Source organism: Phyllobates terribilis, unplaced genomic scaffold (assembly GCF_046119375.1).
Source record: "Phyllobates terribilis strain yellow unplaced genomic scaffold, ASM4611937v1 Scaffold_11__3_contigs__length_659146591, whole genome shotgun sequence".
Lineage (NCBI taxonomy): Eukaryota > Metazoa > Chordata > Amphibia > Anura > Dendrobatidae > Phyllobates > Phyllobates terribilis.
Window position 1 is genome coordinate 462,700,218 of NW_027362771.1, and position 17,747 is coordinate 462,717,964.

Here is a 17,747-nt window from a genome sequence, read left to right on the forward strand (position 1 = left end):
GGCAAGCCACCGGTACCCCGTGGCATCCAGTTTTTCTGTGGTTCTCACGTAGGTTAATGGATTGTTGTCGGTAGGAACCACGAAGTGTACCCCATAGAGGTAGTCATGCAGCGTGTCCACTGCAGCCCATTTCAGAGCCAGAAACTCCAGTTTGTGAGCTGGGTAGTTGCGTTCACAGGGAGTCAATCCTCGACTAATGTAGTAAACGGGATGCAGACAGCCATCATGGTCCTGGTAGACAATCCCTCCTAGTCCATCGAGAGAAACATCTACATGTAACACATATGGTTTACTGGGGTCTGCATAGGCCAACACTGGAGTTTGGGTCAAACATGACTTCAGTTTCTCGAATGCCTCATCGCATACAGGTGTCCATCTTTTCCCAAAAAGTTCATTAACTCGGAAGTAGACCCTCTTTCCTGACTTTGAGTAGTGGGCTGTCCTCCCAGAAGGGGGATACCCCTGGGTAAGGGCAGTTAACGGCTTCGCAATCCGAGAGTACTGGGGTACAAATCTTCGATAATATCCACAAAATCCTTAAAAGTACCTAAGCTCCCTCAGTTTGGTGGGCTTAGGCCAGTTTACAACAGCCTCCACTTTGGCGGGGTTGGTGGAAATTCCTTCTCTGCTGACTATGTGCCCCACATATTTCACAGTCGTCTGGCAAATCCGGCACTTGTTAAGGGACAACTACAACCCAGCCTCCTTCAACGGATCCAGCACCTTGAACAACTGCTGGTTGTGTTCTTCCAGAGTCTTCCCAAAAACAATAAGATCATCTAGATAAACCAAGACCACACATAAGTGCATGTCCCCCACTACTTTGTCCATACATCTCTGAAAAGTGGCCGGAGCACCTGTCAGTCCTTGAGGCAGTCTCTGAAACTCGAAGAACCCAATGGGGCAGATAAACGCGGTCTTCTCTTGATCTTCTTTTGACATCGTTATCTGATAGTAGCCACTCCGGAGATCTAACACAGAAAACCATTGGCTCCCTTGCAGGCAATCCAAAGCTTCATCAATTCGAGGCACAGTGTACTGGTCAGGGACCGTACGTTTGTTCAAGGTACGATAATCCACACACATCCGAATAGCTCCATTTTTTTTTCGAGCTATCACGATGGGGGAAGCATAGGGGCTACTAGACTCTATGATGACTCCTGTGTCTAACATACCACATAGATGCTGCCTGACATCTTCGATATCCGCCGGGGCCAATCTTCGGGATCTCTCTCGGAAAGGCTTTTGATCCTTCAACCAAATGCGATGCTCTACTCCTTGGGCGAGGCCCATGTCCCATTCGCCTAAAGAGAAAGCTGCCCCCTGCATCATCATGCCGTCGATGACCAGCCGCCTCTCTTCTCCTTTCAGCTCACTTCCTTCAAAACAAGGGTCAACGCTTTCAGGCTGTAGTTCTCTCTTCTCCTCCTCCGTTCTCACATAGGCTTCCAAACAGACTGGGTGGATGGACAGGGTATGCGAGTAATTTTCCCCCTCAACTTCCCGACACCACTGAGCTAACATACGGAAGATGTTGGCATTTGTTCCCACTATGACAGGTGTTGGTCTCTCATCTGCCTCTGGGCAGATTAGCGCTATGATGGGTATCTCTTTATCCACTCCAACAACAGTCTTTGGGAATCGTAGTGTCACGGACACGTACCCTCTGTAGGGGTAGCTGTGCTTACTCAGTCCCCACACCACGAGTCCAGACAATGGTTTCAGAGGCACGTTGGATAAATATCTCTTATACCATCCTTCGAAGATGATGGACACTTGAGACCCGCTATCCAGCAAAACTGTACAAGGTTGACCATTGATATATGCGGGGACAAGTGGGGCTGGTTCCACTAAACCTTCAGGCAGTGTTTTCGATGAGGCACTATTGTATGGGGCGGTAGAGTAGGTCTTAGTTGCTGATGGGGGCTCAGTATGGGGTTCTACTGGTCCCCTTTCCCGTTTCCCGACTGCCTCTGAGTGTGATGGGGAAGATGTGAAGAGTTCTTTGAGCTCCACCTCTTCGGACACTGGCGAGCTATATGGCCTGGACTTCCACAGACAAAGCACCCTTCTGGTTTCCTACTCTCTACTCTACAGAGGTCATCATTCTCACTTCCTGAAGCCAGGGTTTGCTTCTCGGCTACCTCCGCAGCACTTTGGAGCCGCTGTATTGTCTTGGCCTGGGCACTTAACAATTGTGTAATCTGCTCCCCCAGTTTCTCGATGACTTTCAACAGTTCCATCTCTCGGCAGTCGGCTGCTGGCTTCAGGGCAACAGTAGTCACCCGAGGGGATGTCTTCTCTCTTGCGGCCAAAATAACCTCCTCCTTGTGAACTTCCTTAAGCAACTCATGAAAAGAACCAGGAATCTTCTCTCTATCACAAGACCTCATCCACTGGGCAATTGGATCATGCGTGTGAGCTCCTCTGAGTACTTGTTCCAGACGACACTGATCAACTTCTTTAGGGCTGACTCCACCTTTAGATACTATTCTATGAACCAGCTTATCTAGTCGGTATAGATAGTCGGACATCTTCTCATCTGGCAGTTGGTAGGTGGTACGGAGTTTATAGAGTAGATCAGTAGCATCTTCAGGGGATCCAAAAGCATCTTCTAAAGCACTCATATAATCTTGATAAGTTGCTAGTGGCTTGCTCCGCCAAGCAGCCTGCACCACTTCCATATCAGTACCCTTTAAACTTTCTACTATTCTCTGCTTCTTTACGGCATCAGTGCACTGCCACTCTTCTAAGCACAGTAAAGTGACATCCCTTCAAGTATCATATCCTTCTTCTCCAGCAGAGATGGGGAGGGCATCCGAGAAAGTTCTTAGACGACGGTAGTTCCCTACTGTCTGCATCTTTGCAAACTGACTGACTAACTTTACCATAGCTGTCATAAGCACATCAGCAGGGGTCGCTGTCTCTTCAGGACTGGCTCTAAGTGGAGTAGAGGGCGGACATATACTAGTCTTTCTAGGCTGAGTGGTTGATTTCTGTTGCCGGGTCTCAACTTCGGACTCAGTAGGCCAAGTGATCTTCCATTGTCGACCATACTCTGGGGACACGGCTATCATGGATGGGAAATATTCTTTCCTCAAGATCTGCCTGGTTGAGATCAGGGCTGTGGGTAACTGTCCCCCCTTTTCCTTCCTGCGGTCGACCACTTTAGGGTGGGCAAGTTCAGTGAGTCGGTTAACTATTTTCAGTATCTCTTCATCAGACGTATCACAGAGCTCACCACTCACTGCAAAGCTTTGTTTAGCTGTAACATCCATCTCTTTACACCACAAATACACTTCTTGCTCTGTTAAAGTCTCCATAGTAAATACTCCAGTGTTAGTTCTGGATATCAGCAGTGCCTCCACTGTAACACCCCTTTAGGGCTACCACGGTACACTGGGTGTTATGGGGGGGTCTCATCTCTCTAGGGTGCAGTGCCTCCACCCGAAACTTGATTGGGGCTCTCTCTCTGGGACTGCAGAAGGACGGTTATCTTCTGCCAGGGGCTGATTCAGGAAGCCCCTGCCACAGCTCAGTACACACACAGGGAACAGGAGTAAAACCGTTTAACAGGTTTATTACTATGCAGAAGAATTGAGGTGGGTGTAAAGGAATAACATACAATACAAGTAACGGTGCTCTATAAAAGTCATATACACATCACAATCTACTTCTACTCTGACCCTGCAAATATAACATTGCAGGTTTTCCCTTTTTTGTATTAACTCAGTCCAAACGTTAGGGCCCAGTTGCCACGGATGTTGGCGCGCAAATTAGAACCGCTGGTGCACTTAGATGAATATTAATGTCAATAGTCTGGGTAGTAGTGTACTCACTGTAAATAGCGCTGGTAGAACCACAAGTCTCAGAAGGGCACTCACTGTGTGTCTCAAATGGTCGGATGGTTCTCTGGATACCAGCTGGGGGCGGCAGGATTCAGGCCTTTATACGGTGGGAGTGCCGGCAGAACTCTCCGAGTCCTTGATGTAACTTGCTTCAGAGGGTGACAGGACCGCTCTCTCCAGCAGCGTGGGTATCTCAGAGGGGGCCGCCACACTCTGCAGCGTAGAGGAATGCAGATCTACATCGCTCCGTCTCTCACAGCAAGCTGCCACGCTCCTTCTCCTCTGAACTTTCACTTTCACTTCCTGCCCAGCTCCCTCCCCCAAGTCCCTCCTCATCCAATCCACTCTCTCTCCTTCTATCCTTCCAGGCTGTGTCATCTGACTGAAACAAGGGTCCCTGGGAATTGTAGTCCACTGCAGCTCAGGGGAAAAATGGTTAATGTCTGTAGGTCCCTGTTTAACAGCAGCTGCAAAGCTCTTCTTAGTGTCTGTAAGTTCCAGTATACCGGTAGCTGCTCTGACAGTTCCCTGTGCAGGCGTTACACATACAGTAATTAGGCCTGGTTGGACCATTCTTTCCTCACTTGTCATCCGTGCGCACTCCGTATACAATCCGTTTTTTACAGCAGCTGCTATTAATAATGTACAAGACCATTTACAGTTTCCTATGATAAAGAATTACAATGTATCCATAAAAAAATGATGACATAGGGAAATCCCATCTGGGATCCTTTATTTTCTGCGAACCTATAGACTTGAATGGGAGAGTCTCATCTGACACATGGTAGGAACCTGTGCATGCTGCGATTTTTTTCACATAATGATGCAGTCAGTGAAAAAAACAAAACACACATTTGAATAACATTGTTCTTAGTCCATGGCTCCACTATCAGTATTTGGTCAGTATTCGGTCAGTATTTTTTCTCAGGAGTGGGAGTCAAAACCAGGAGTGGGTGATAAATGCAGAATTGGTGACTTGTTTCTATTATACCTTTTCTCTGATTGTTTCTCACCTGGTTTTGGCTCCCACTCCTGAGAAAAAATACTGACCGAATACTGACCAATATACTGATAGCGGGGCCGTGGCCTAAGTCATAGTTACATAGGTTGAAAAAAGACCTAGGTCCATCAAGTTCAACCTTTCTCCACCAACTGTTAATTTTGTCACTAAATTATCTATAACCAATGTTATGGATTTTGAGGAAGTCATCCAGCCCTTTTTTGAAAGCTGTTATAGTGTCAGCCATCATTAACCTCTTGTGGTCGGCATGTTTGAGTTTGATCTGATTTTTGGATCACACTCGGCAATGCAAGTCAATCATCCAACTGCACTTGGATGACATGTGAGAGCAGTCCGATTTCCACTCAGTAAAACAATTGGGAAGATGGAGAAATTTTGTTTTCCATCTTCTCCTCACAATGTGATCTGATTCTCTCATCCAGGAGAATCGGATGGCACGATGCTCATACTCATTGTGTTTTATCGTTGTGTTATTTCTGTAATCAACCAAATCCTCTCGGATGAGAGAATCTATGGCTGTATTCACCTGCCCTTGGGAGAGTAATGGTGTAGTGTTAAGCTGGACATAGATGAGGTTCTGGGTCTGGTAGTCAACAGCTGGGTTATATTGTGTGTTGTAAACTGTTTTCACAAGTACATGTGCCCATATTTAGCACAGGGGACCATTCTTTTTGCATAGCCTGTAGTTGAGTGTCTTCTGAAAATGTTTAGGGTCTTAGGAGTTGCAGAAACCCCTGGAGATGCCAGGACATCCATTACCAAAAAGGAGAATCAGGATCTTGAATTAAAACCATAAAGTTATCAGGTAAGTATGATTAAAGGCGCTTGTCTGAAACACGTTTGCCAATTATCCCCACACAGGGGTTGTGACTTTTTTGCACTTTTTTTTTATACTTTTATACCTAATAAAGTTATGGTTTTAATAGAAGCTCCCGACCCTGGAATTCACCTTTTGCTCCATTGCTTTTCCTGTGGCACTGCCATCCTCCGTGCTTCGGACCTTCTTATGGGTGAGCGGACTCTTTTTCCTTGAACTTGTACAGCCCCAGGTATAACAACTACGTGGGGTATGCTGCAGGAACCAGGCAAGTTTGGTCACAAGCCAGAACACAATGTGGGGACCAGCTTGACCATTAGTTCCCCTTTAAGGCTACAACCAATAAGCTGGAGAGAAGAGTTGAAATGATTGAAAGTGCCCTTGTCTGCAATAGACTTTTAGCCCGCCATTACAGCAAAGCAATTAATAAAATACCATGATATCATTAATACAAAACTTTTCAACAGACTCTGGGGAATTCTGCTTTCATAAGCCCTCTACCTTGACATGGTATATCAGTTTATGAATAGCTTTCCGAGTTCTTGTAATCGTTCCGGTAACTATAACTGGGATGTAGAAAGTAATAATGTATCATACTGTGGAATAAACTGTTCTGGAAAGCAAATCACATTTGTGATTTGTAAAATAAAATATGACTTCCATTGTGTTTATTTGCTGAATTAGCTGTCAGGCTCTTGACAGTCACAATGACCCCGTGCTAATCTATTATATAGCATCAGGAAAAAACATGGGCAGAAAGCTACAGCTGATTCCTGTATACATAATATTATAGCCTGCAGTCATTTACATGTAAAGAATCAATAGCTGGATGCCTCAGGCCAGACACTGCTGATGATATCGGGATTTTGAAATTATAATGCAATTTAGCAGGGTTGAAGATGACTACAGCGGTGATTACACCGAACTATTACTAAACGTGAAATGGACAATAAACAGATTTTGGATGGAAACGCTCGTATCCTCAGACTTGTTGTATACAGCAGCATTAAAACACCTCAAATGGTTATCCAGGGGGAAATCGTTTTTTTCTTTTTTTGCAAAGGGTTCAGAGTTGTCACCAATTACCACCATTACCTTTCCAAAGCTTATTGGGAATGTGTCATCAGACTCTTCCTGCCGACCAATAGGCATCATGAATCAGACAATGGCTACATGATCCCAGCAAGGTATGTTTTAGGCCATATTCACACGTTCAGTTTTTAGGTCAGTATTTCTCATCAGTATTTGTAAGCCAAAACCAGGAGTGGGTGATAAATACAGAAGTGGTGACGTGTTTCTATTATACTTTTCCTCTGACTGTTCCACTCCTGGTTTTGGCTTACAAATACTGATGTAAAATACTGAGCAAATACTGAACGTGTGAATGTGGCCTTGCTCTGAAATGCTGCGGCATTTTCAGAAAAGAACATGCTTTGAAAAGCCAGTCATGCATTGTGTGTCTCGGCTGACTAGTTTGAAGTGGGTCACCGGCCGGCTTCTCCCCTCCCCAGAAGCCCTTTTCTTTCCCTATGTGAGTCATCTAGAGGAGAGCGAGGAAAAGTCGGCCAGGAACATGCCTTGCACTAGTTAGCTGAAGCACACAGTCCCTGACCGACTTTTCAAATTCTATTTTTTCTGATCTGCCGCAGCATTTCACAGTAAAACATACATGGCTGCAATCGCGCAGCCATTGTCTGATTCATGATGCCTGCCGACCGGGCAGCATGAATCTGATAGATTCCCATTAAAGGGAATCTGTCACCCCCTGGGAGATATCAGACCTCTACTATGGCCATACAGGGTATAGAAAAGTAAATCTATACATACCTGTATGGCCCATAGTAGTGGTTTGATTGCAGAGAAAAGTGCTTTAATCAATTCTATTTTGTACAGGCTTGGCGTCCGTGGGATGACAAGCAATCCCTGCCTATGTGCTTATTAGGCACGATGCAGAAATGAAGCAGAAATTTTCCTGAGTATTTCTGCATCTCCTTGGCAGAAAAACGCATGCGGTTTTTACATGCGTTTTTGACGCGTATTTGATGCGTATTTGCCATGCGTTTTTCCAATGCATTGTATAGGCAAATACACATGCAGAAACGCACAAGAATTGGTCATGTCCGTATTTTTTCTGCGAGTAAAATCTGCGCAGAAAAAATACGGACCAAGTGCACAGAACTTGCAGAATGTCATAGGAAGTCATGGGATAAGGTATGTAATGCATTTCTGGAGCATTTACGCACCAAAATACGCACCAAAAACGCATCGTGGGCACACAGCTTCCCCCAAATCCCCATCTATATGCTTAATTATCATATCCCCCCCCCCTTCCCCTCCCCTGCACGTCACAGGGCCCTGTGCTCTCTGACTTACCGGGCATGCTCAAAGCGCCGCTCACATAGAGCGCTCTTTGCTTCATCTCGGCCCCATCTGCCTATGCACTGTGCCTCAGGGTTCTATTGCGCAGGCGCCGGGGAGTCACTATCACTTCCCGGCGCCTGCGTAATAGAACCCTGCGGTGCAGTGCACAGAGAGACGGGGCTGGGAGGAAACAAAGCGCCCTCTATGTGAACGGCACTTTGCGCATGCCCAGAAGTCAGGGAGCACAGTGCACGTCACAGGGTGTGCCACAGAGCCCTGTGACGTGCAGGGAGGGGAAGGGGGGAATATGATAATTAAGCATACAGGCGGGGATGTGGGGGAATAATAAGCACATAGGCGGGGATTTCTTGGTGTCCTGGGGACGTCAAGCCTGTGAAAAACCGAGTTTATAAAAACAGATTTCTCTGCAATCAGACCTCTGCTATGGGCCATACAGGTATGTATAGAGTTACTTTTCTACACCCTGTATGCCCATAGTAGAGGTCTCATAACTCCAAATTGGTGACAGATTCCCTTTAATGGGTTCTTCCTGGTCTAGACTTCCTGATTTGTCTCGACACACAGATAATCCCTGCTCAATCAATTACTAGCTGAGTTGGGGTCAACATTACTAAATTGGCATTTTTTAGCATTTCCTGTCTGTCAAAATAAGGCCAAGAAGCACTGTAGAGGGAATCGTGAAGCATCAGAACATTAGCAGCATTTCAGAACTGTACCATTTCCATCTTCAGCATGAAGAAATATTTGTTATATACAATTGCTGAAAACTCACATTTTAGACCATAGTTAATAAACTACATAAGTACTTAGTGCACTGTGCATGTGTAATTACAGCCTTTGGTTATACAGGCACTGTGCTCGCAGCGTTAGGTCCTGTTTACACTTTGTTTCTGCAGTGCAATTGGTAGATCCGCCAGATTCCCTTAAAAATGGGATTCAGAAGAACTGCCGAAGACAGACAATTTAAAAAAAGCACAATCGCAGTTCCCTTGAGCTCTGTTTGTGTCATTGTATTCTAATGACCCCATGGGGAGTTGTCTTAACTTAGTTTTTCTGAAGTTTTAATAAAATCATTGTTTTATAAGCGGAAGGTTATCACTAGAGTACTACTTGGCCTGCTAGGTTGGCCAAATGCGCCCCCACCACTGATTGGCAGCTTTCTGCCTATGCACAGTGTATACAAAAATCTTCCAATCAGTGATGTGGGCAGGATTATACAGAGCTCAGCATTCAGAGAACGGGTACAGTTATTAATCAAAATTTAGCACCTAGTAAAGTAAATGATACATTGGTGAAATCAGGGTCTCTGCCCTTAAATTATGTTGCTCTTAGATGGAGTCGCAAAACCTGGCATCAGATTCCTTTTAACATCCACAGAATAGAGTCATTTACAGTTTGGTGCTCATGTTAAATAATTAGGAAGAATTACTGGAAAATAAGACTAGTTCAACCAAAATGGCAACCTCTCATGAACTAAGTCGGTAAAGAATAGAGGATGTATTGATATATTCATCTAGCCGACAACTAGCTAAACCTCTGTTTTGCACACTATTGTCACCAAATGACATATATGAATAATAGTTATTTTATTACCTGAATTTTCTTCCCCGTGGCTACTACAATTTGCAGCAATGTCATGAATTTTATTCATCCAGTCATATTTCCTTGGGCTCATTATAGCAACACATAAATAGAGATGTAGATAAGCCGAGCTTGTCGTTTAGTACAATGTGTGGTGATAACACAACATGTTATCTGTGGTTTTTCATAGGCTTGCAGAAAACTAATTGAGTTATTATAAAAGTAAGTTATCACAGGGCAGAGAAGATACCGCTAAGTGACAAATTCAGCTCTACTACGTCTGTACAGGAAAGGCAAACTGTAGAGTATTTATACTTTCTCCAAAAATAAATCACTGTAAAATGCAGCAAAGTCTCAGAAAAACAAGTGAAAAAGGAGTTTTACAAGATTAAAAAGTAAAACAGCACCAGACCTGTCCATGACTTGTGTCTTATATCGCAGCTCTATCTAATCTGTCACCAGGTTTTTGCTGCCTCATCTGACAGCAGCATAATGTAGAGAAAGAGACCCTGATTCCAGTGATGTATCACTTAGTCTACTCTTTGCATCAGTTGTGATACAATCAGAGTGTTTATATGTAGGGAGCTCAGAAAGCTGCCCCCGCCTACACCACAGCTCTCTGTGTATATTGTATACTAACAGTAAGCTGCTAATCAGTGATTGGGTTGGGGTTGGACGAGGAGGCACGTGGGCAGCTACTTTATAAAAAAAAATTGGTTTGTGTGCACATTTTTCAAGACATATAACTTTTATTTTCCCATCAATGGAGCTGAGTGACGACCTGTTTTTTTATGCGTTGATCTCTAATTTTTTTGGTATAATTGTGACATTTTGATCACTGTGTACTTCTTTTTGTAGGAAAGTACAGAGACTAAAAAAACACCAATTTCAGTGTTTATTTTTTCTTCACACCATTTTACTTTATAATTGACATAATTTAATATTTTAATAGATAGGACTTTTGCAGATCCACCAATATCACATACAGTATGCTTTAATTGCTTTTTCTGCTTTTTTTATGATTATTTTTATTTTACTTTTCACTTTATCTTTTATTCCTTATATGGGACTTGAACATTTGATTGCTTGATCACTTGAACTATCATGCACACGCGAGTGATTCAAACATATCACCGAGTACGCTGAAGATACTCGGTACTCGCCCGAGCATACTCGCCGAAAGGGTTAACTGAACATACTCGCTGATCACTAGTTACACTCCATCTCAGTGGGCAAGGTTCCTTGAACAGTAGAACAGTTGCAAAAAACATCCCGTTGTTATCACCTACCGGGAACTTGGATTAACAGCACAAAGTTCAATTTAACAGTAATTTCACTGTCTTCACCTCTTTGCCTCTTACATAATTTCTTATTATCAGGAGGATGTCTACAGATGCTGATCCCATATTGATAAGTCACTGGTGGGCAGGACCTTATTTTCAGCCCGAGTGCAATCTGACAAAACATCGAATCACACTTGGACCAATGTTGGTCTATGGGGCCGTGCCCAAGTCCAACTTTTTCCACGCAGTATACCTGAGTTTAATCAGATATTTGGATCGCTTTCAACCATGCAAGTCAATGAGTGCGTGGAAAACATTGGACTGCACTCAGATGACATCTGGGTGCAGTCCTTCTTCCACAGACTGAGACAATGGAGAAGATGGAGAATTTTTTTTTCTCCATCTTCTCCTCCTCTGAGAGAATGGATCACACTATGCTCACACTCTGATCAGAGTTTGATCAGAGTATGATTTGCATAATAGACCCGATTCTCTGAGATGAGAGAAAGTACACTAGTGTGACCCTAGCCATAGGCAGAATATTCATCTTCCTCTGACCACTCATCTTTCTCGGACCACTCATCTTCCTCAGACCACTTATCTTCCTCGGTAAACAGACTCCACTTCTCCTCTGGTTTCAGCCACCTCCCAAACACTGGCTGACTAGGCCCAGACTTCGCTCAGTCTCTCAGCAGGTCTCCCTGTTACTCATTTCTTTATTTCCTTACTACACACTCACTCACCATAGGCTCCAAACACATAGTCATAGGGCCGCACTTCAACCCCACCTATAGATGCACAACCCTCATGGCAAACAACCAGTCTAATCTATTCGGAATAATATTTTTTATGCTGGACAACCCCTTATCCCCTTAAAGCTGTCACATTTCTGTTTTCTGCACTTTTTTACCGCTATTTTTTTTTCTGTTTTAGACAACAGTACAAATTATCTACCAAAGTGCAGATCAGCAGACATGATCCTGGGAAGATTTTCTTAAATATTTTATTGGTAAGAATCATTCTATTCTGCTGTGAATATGTCGATTTCCCTGAAAAAGTTCCCACTGTGCATCGAAGCACTAAGTATTGTAATATCTCCTGATCTGGGCATCTCTCAGCGTCTTCTATTCTCTGCATTTCTAATACAAATAATGAATAGAACAGAATTTCAGACAAGGAATTATAGTATATTGCATTTGAACAGATATACAATTGCATTGCATTGTAAGGGCAATAATCTTGTATACCTCCCATGTATCTCTTTATCATCCTGTTGCAAATCATTGCTAGGGCTCATAATTCAGATCCTATCTGCTATTTTACAGCATTACAAATGACATCCCAAATTCATTTCCATTAGCTCTTCTGAGATTATAGCAAGTGATTTGTGATGCAATGATAAGGCAGAGTAAGCCTGAGTTATGGTTCTCAATTATGGTTGGCAGCGTTTGTTAATTATGGGCCAGTAACTCTCAACTCTACGTCACTACTTACAATAACTCTAGTCATTTCCCTCTCAGATTGCCTGATGGAGTATTCTTCAATGGTGAATATATTTACTCATCTTAAGTGACATGACAGCAACTATATTTTCCGCTTTGTAGTATTTTGCAATTTTTATTTTTTACTGATTGATAGGATGACTATATGTTTGAGGAGTTAAATGCAAAAGTTTTTTTTTAAGTTTAAGTGATATAAACTACAAAGATAAAATAAAAAATAAAAAAATACCAGAAATGACATATGGTTGATTCTGGAAATCTAGATTTTTGCTCATAGCTACAGCAGCAATGATTTGTAATGAGGTTAAAAATAAAAAAAAGTCCATACTTTTGTTAAAGAAATGATAAAAGGCCTAAAAATAAGTGATAAAACAGAAGAAAAACCTTTCCATACTGTTTGTCAGTGTGCAGAATTTTGTATTAGCCCATGTAAAAAATATTGTATTGGACAAAGGATTAACTTTCTCCTTATTACTTTCATCTTTGGCTGTCTGAATAGGTAGGGCTTTGATAAGGGGCAATACTGAGCCTAACTAGTCTCCTATAACAGAGCAATGGGAGGAATGGGGGGCTGCCAGTTTCAGCACAGTCAGAGGTATATAAATAAGAGGGGAGAAAATAGTTGATCTCGTTAGACACAGATAGAAGAATGTTTTATATATTTATCACATCATTAATTAGAGTATGAAACATCATATAACCAAAAAATAGTAGTTATTAAAAAGTTTATTTAAAAGTTAAAAACTGCTTGTCCTATACAGTTATATGAAAAAGTTTGGGCACCCCTATTAATCTTAAGCTTAATGTTTTATAAAAATTGGTGCTTTTGCAACAGCTATTTCAGTTTGATATATGTAATAACTGTTGGACACAGTAATGGTTCTGCCTTGAAATGAGGTTTATTGTACTAACAGAAAATGTGCAATCTGCATTCAAACAAAATTTGACAGGTGCATAAGTATGGGCACCCTTATCATGATAAATGCAATTATCATGATATCATGATAAATTGCATTTATCAAAAAACGGCACCAATAAAAACTACAGTTTGTCACGCAAAAAATAACTGCACATACAGCTTCACTGCTGGAAAATTGTCAAACTTATGGTGCTCAGAAAATTGAGGCACAAACACAAGTGATTTTTTTTGCAAGTGTGTGATATTGTATTGTATATTAAAGTACAAAAAAATGAAACATAAAACTGTAGAAATGTGTTATCGCCATATTTGTACTGACCAACAAAATAAAGTCAACACATTTGGGCAGCAAAGTAAATAGCCTAAGATTGCTGTTTCTTTTATATTCCTATCCATGAAGATAATAAAAGCTTGTCAAGCAGCCAAAAGAGTTAGGGCTCATGGAACGGGGACAAGAGAAAAGTTAAAGAAAGATAATTGGTCTGTCATAGGGCTCGTTCACATGAGCATATACATCGGTCGAGTGCTATCTGATGTTTTCTTGGATAGGACTCAGACCAATGTTATTCTATGGGGCAGTACTGATCAGCATTTCTTTTCTCATACCAATTTGGCATGAGAAAAAATTAGCAGCATCCTGCGAGTGGCTCCAAACATCAGATGGCAAGCATCCATAGAAGTCTATGGGTGCGTGGAAATAATCGGACTGCACTCGGATGTCATCCAAGTTCTGCAGACTCACACAATGGAGAACATGGAGAAATTTTGTTCTCTATCTTCTACTGATGTGTGCTACAATTCTCTCATCTGTGAGAATCTGATCACGTTAAGCTGAAACTCTGATCAAACTCGGATCAGAGTTTGATTGGAGTGTTATTAACATAATCTATCTGATTCTCTCACATGATCGTGTGATCATAGCAGTAAAGGCCAAAACTGGCTGTCATACCAGTGGGTTAAAAGGATGTGGCCAAAGTGAAAAATATCTAACACATCTCCTTTATTCAATGATATTCTTGACTTTCAAGAGAAAACAGATTAAGGCAATGTTCCACAATGACTTTTCGGTGAGTTCTTCATGTTGCAGAATTTCTGCTGTATTTCTGCAACTATCAGGTATATTTGATTACTTGTATTTTTATTGCCCTTTTTTACCACATTTTTAATGCTTCAGTTTTTGTCTCTTCTTGATATGTCATATTTTAAATAAAGCTGCGTTGTTTTTGATACTTCCTGGCATTTGACTTTGACAAAACTTTATAAATACAGTCATGTGCAGAGTACATGCGTTTTAATTCATTTCCACAGCAGAAATGCAATAAAAACGAATGGGCATTTTTTACCTGCTATCTTCCCCATCTAATGTGGAAGATCTAATAAAACTCAGCGCACCCACCGCAAGAGAATCAACATGTTGCAGCCTTCAGACCCCCATCACAGGTCAGTTTACGCAGCGTAAAAAAGAAGCACAGTGGGCATGACATTTCTATAAATCCCATTCATTTTACTGGAACTGTAAGACGCTGCATTTTTTTGTGCTCAACGAAAATACACTGCATCAAAAACTCACTGTGGGAACTTAACCTAAATTGGATTACTTTGGACAGCAATTTTTAAAATTTATATTGAACCAGTTTTCGGATATTTTTACCATAATTTTCCCAATTATTTATAATAGGTGAGGTGATTACTAATAATAATGGTCGTGAAGCCAAGATAATCATATTACACTTTAGTGAGGTTCAAGGGGTATACTTATCTTAAAGGGGTTCTCCACTATCAGGACAACACCCATTTAAAACATGTATTCTCATTTATAAAATAAAGATAACATACACTCACCTCCAGCGATGTCTTCGCTGGTTCACCTGGGGCTCACATAACACTGCTATGCCATGTGAGCCCTTCAGTCAATCAGTGTCCGTTGTGCTCTTATTTATCTCAGACAAACCTTGAATAAGTGTAAGTAGTGAGACACAGCAGACCGATAGCGACCGATGATTGGCTGCAGGGCTCACGTGGCATAACAATGTCAAATGAGCCCTGTGAGAGACTTGGCGCCGACATCACTGGAACATCGCCAGCTCAGGTGGTGAATATATTTTATTTTACAAGGGGAAATACTTTAGTTATAAAGGGGTTGCCCAGGTCATAGACAACTCCTTTAAGCATTTAAATTATATAAACAATATACACTAAATTCCCCAAACTTATGGGCTCCATTTTTAGTCACCCTGTTTACTGATCATTGACCACTGCACTCACTACAGATTAATGTACAGCAGATCGCACTTGCTCTGCTTTTCCTTCATCTCTCATTAACTTCAATAAAAAGGTCTGCACACAAACATAGCCACTCACTTTTCAAATTTTTGGAGAATCCTTAGGATGAGAGTATTACTTTAACTTTTTTCTTTGATGGCCTTTGGCTCATTCTCGAGCCATGGGAATCTGATGGATCAATGATCTGTAGGAAGATCGATCTTGTGCAAGCCTAGATAGGTCCACCAGGGTCTTCTCCACTATTATTTTTATTGTATCAAGCCATTTATTCTTCCGACTATGATGTCCTTTTTCAGTTATTGCTCTCTTCATATAATGTGTCCAAAGAAGGCAAATCGCATCCATATTTAACCACAGAAAAGACCAAACTATGTACGAGTCTTGTGGTTGTCTCCAGTGAAATGTTCCTTGATTTGAAGACCTTGTCCATTGACTTCACTGTTGATTTGCCCATAGCTATTCTCCTATTGATTTCCAGTGTCATTGTTGCATCTTGAGTGATCATCAATCCAAGTAGGCTGAAGTCCTTTACAACTTCCAGTTTGTCGCTGTCCATCTCAAATGTTTCCCGGTCGTACCTGGTAGTAGTCAATATCTTTGTCTACATTTAGTTCCATTTTCGAGCTTTCCATCTTGACACACCTTAATAAGTCCTTCATTCCATCTACGCTTGTTGCTATCAATGTTGTATTGTCTGTGTATTTAAGACTTTATAAACATCCAGCAATTTTGATTCCTTCTTTTTTGTAAGTCCAGCCTTCCGGAAAATAGCGTCTGCATGTAAATTGAAGAGAAACACAATGCCTTTAAAGGGAAACTGACAAGAGATACACGCTACCCATGGCCAGCATGTATCAGCCACTGGGTGTGCGATCACAGCCATGTATGTTTGACTCAGAGCAGCATTTCAGAGAAAAACACACTTTTAATAGCTGCTGAGCCACATTGGGACTGAGCCACACTGTGAACTAATCCCCTGCGGCTTCTGACAATGACTGGCAAGCCTCTGCTTGCATTATATATTATATTAGTGATGCGCGAATGTGCTCGGATAAGGTGTTATCCGAGTACGCTCGAGTCGTAACCGAGTATCTTCTGCATGCTCGTCAAATATGTTTATGTTGCCAATACTGCATGTCTCGCGGTTGTTAGACTGCAGCAACACAGGCAGGGATTACCTGTTTGTTAGGTAATACCTGTATGTGTTGCGGCTGTCTAGTACCTTATCCGAGCACGTTCGCGCATCTGTAGAGCCCCGAGGGTTCGGTCGCTACAGAGGTATTGCATCTCACCCAGAGGTATGATATCTCACTTTCAGGTAAGGATGGAGTGTGGCTCAGGACCCTAACACCCACATGCACCACACCACATTTCCGGGGGGCAGGGCGACAATGCTCCCAGGAGTGAGCACAACTGCCCCTGTCCCTGGCTGGAGTGGGGGGAGGGAACACCTAGAAAGGGGGAACCCGGTAGTGTGTGGGTGGGGAGAGTAGATCCAGGGTGCACTGGAAAGGAGGAGTATATAAGGTGGGCACCATCTTGGAGTCAGAGAGAGAAGAAAGGGAGAGAGGAGAGAGAAAAAGACTGGGAGCAGGGGCTCTGTACGAGCTCTGCTCAGCGGGCAGGCCAAGTCACAAGGCCTGGGCCTGGAGGAGAAGAAAGGAGAGGAGAGGAACGGAGGAGGCTCCAGGAGTGGAGTGAAGGGACCCCAGGGGTGCGGACCGGCCAGTCGCCACCGTACGCCCGCCGCTACCAGAGTAGGGGGGTTAGGCCAAGAAAGGGAACCGGATCCCTCATCTAGTGGAGGAGAGCAACTACCCTCAGCTAGTAACCGGAGGCCGTGGCATTGCACGTGTTACGGCCCCTCACTACACCCGTTAGGAAGGCACCATATAGGACCCAGGAAAACGGAACAAACATTTGCCCGCCAAGGCCCGAGGCAGCTGGACAGAAACGTGGTCAATTGTGGGGTACGACGGGCCAGAGAAAGGACACACGAAAGGGGTCCTGAAAAGCATTCCAAAGGTACCTGGGAGTTGGCCGAGCCCATCACCTGGTGAGCGCAGTACAACGTGGGCAGCCATTACCTGCAGAAGAGGCTTGGAGTGTAA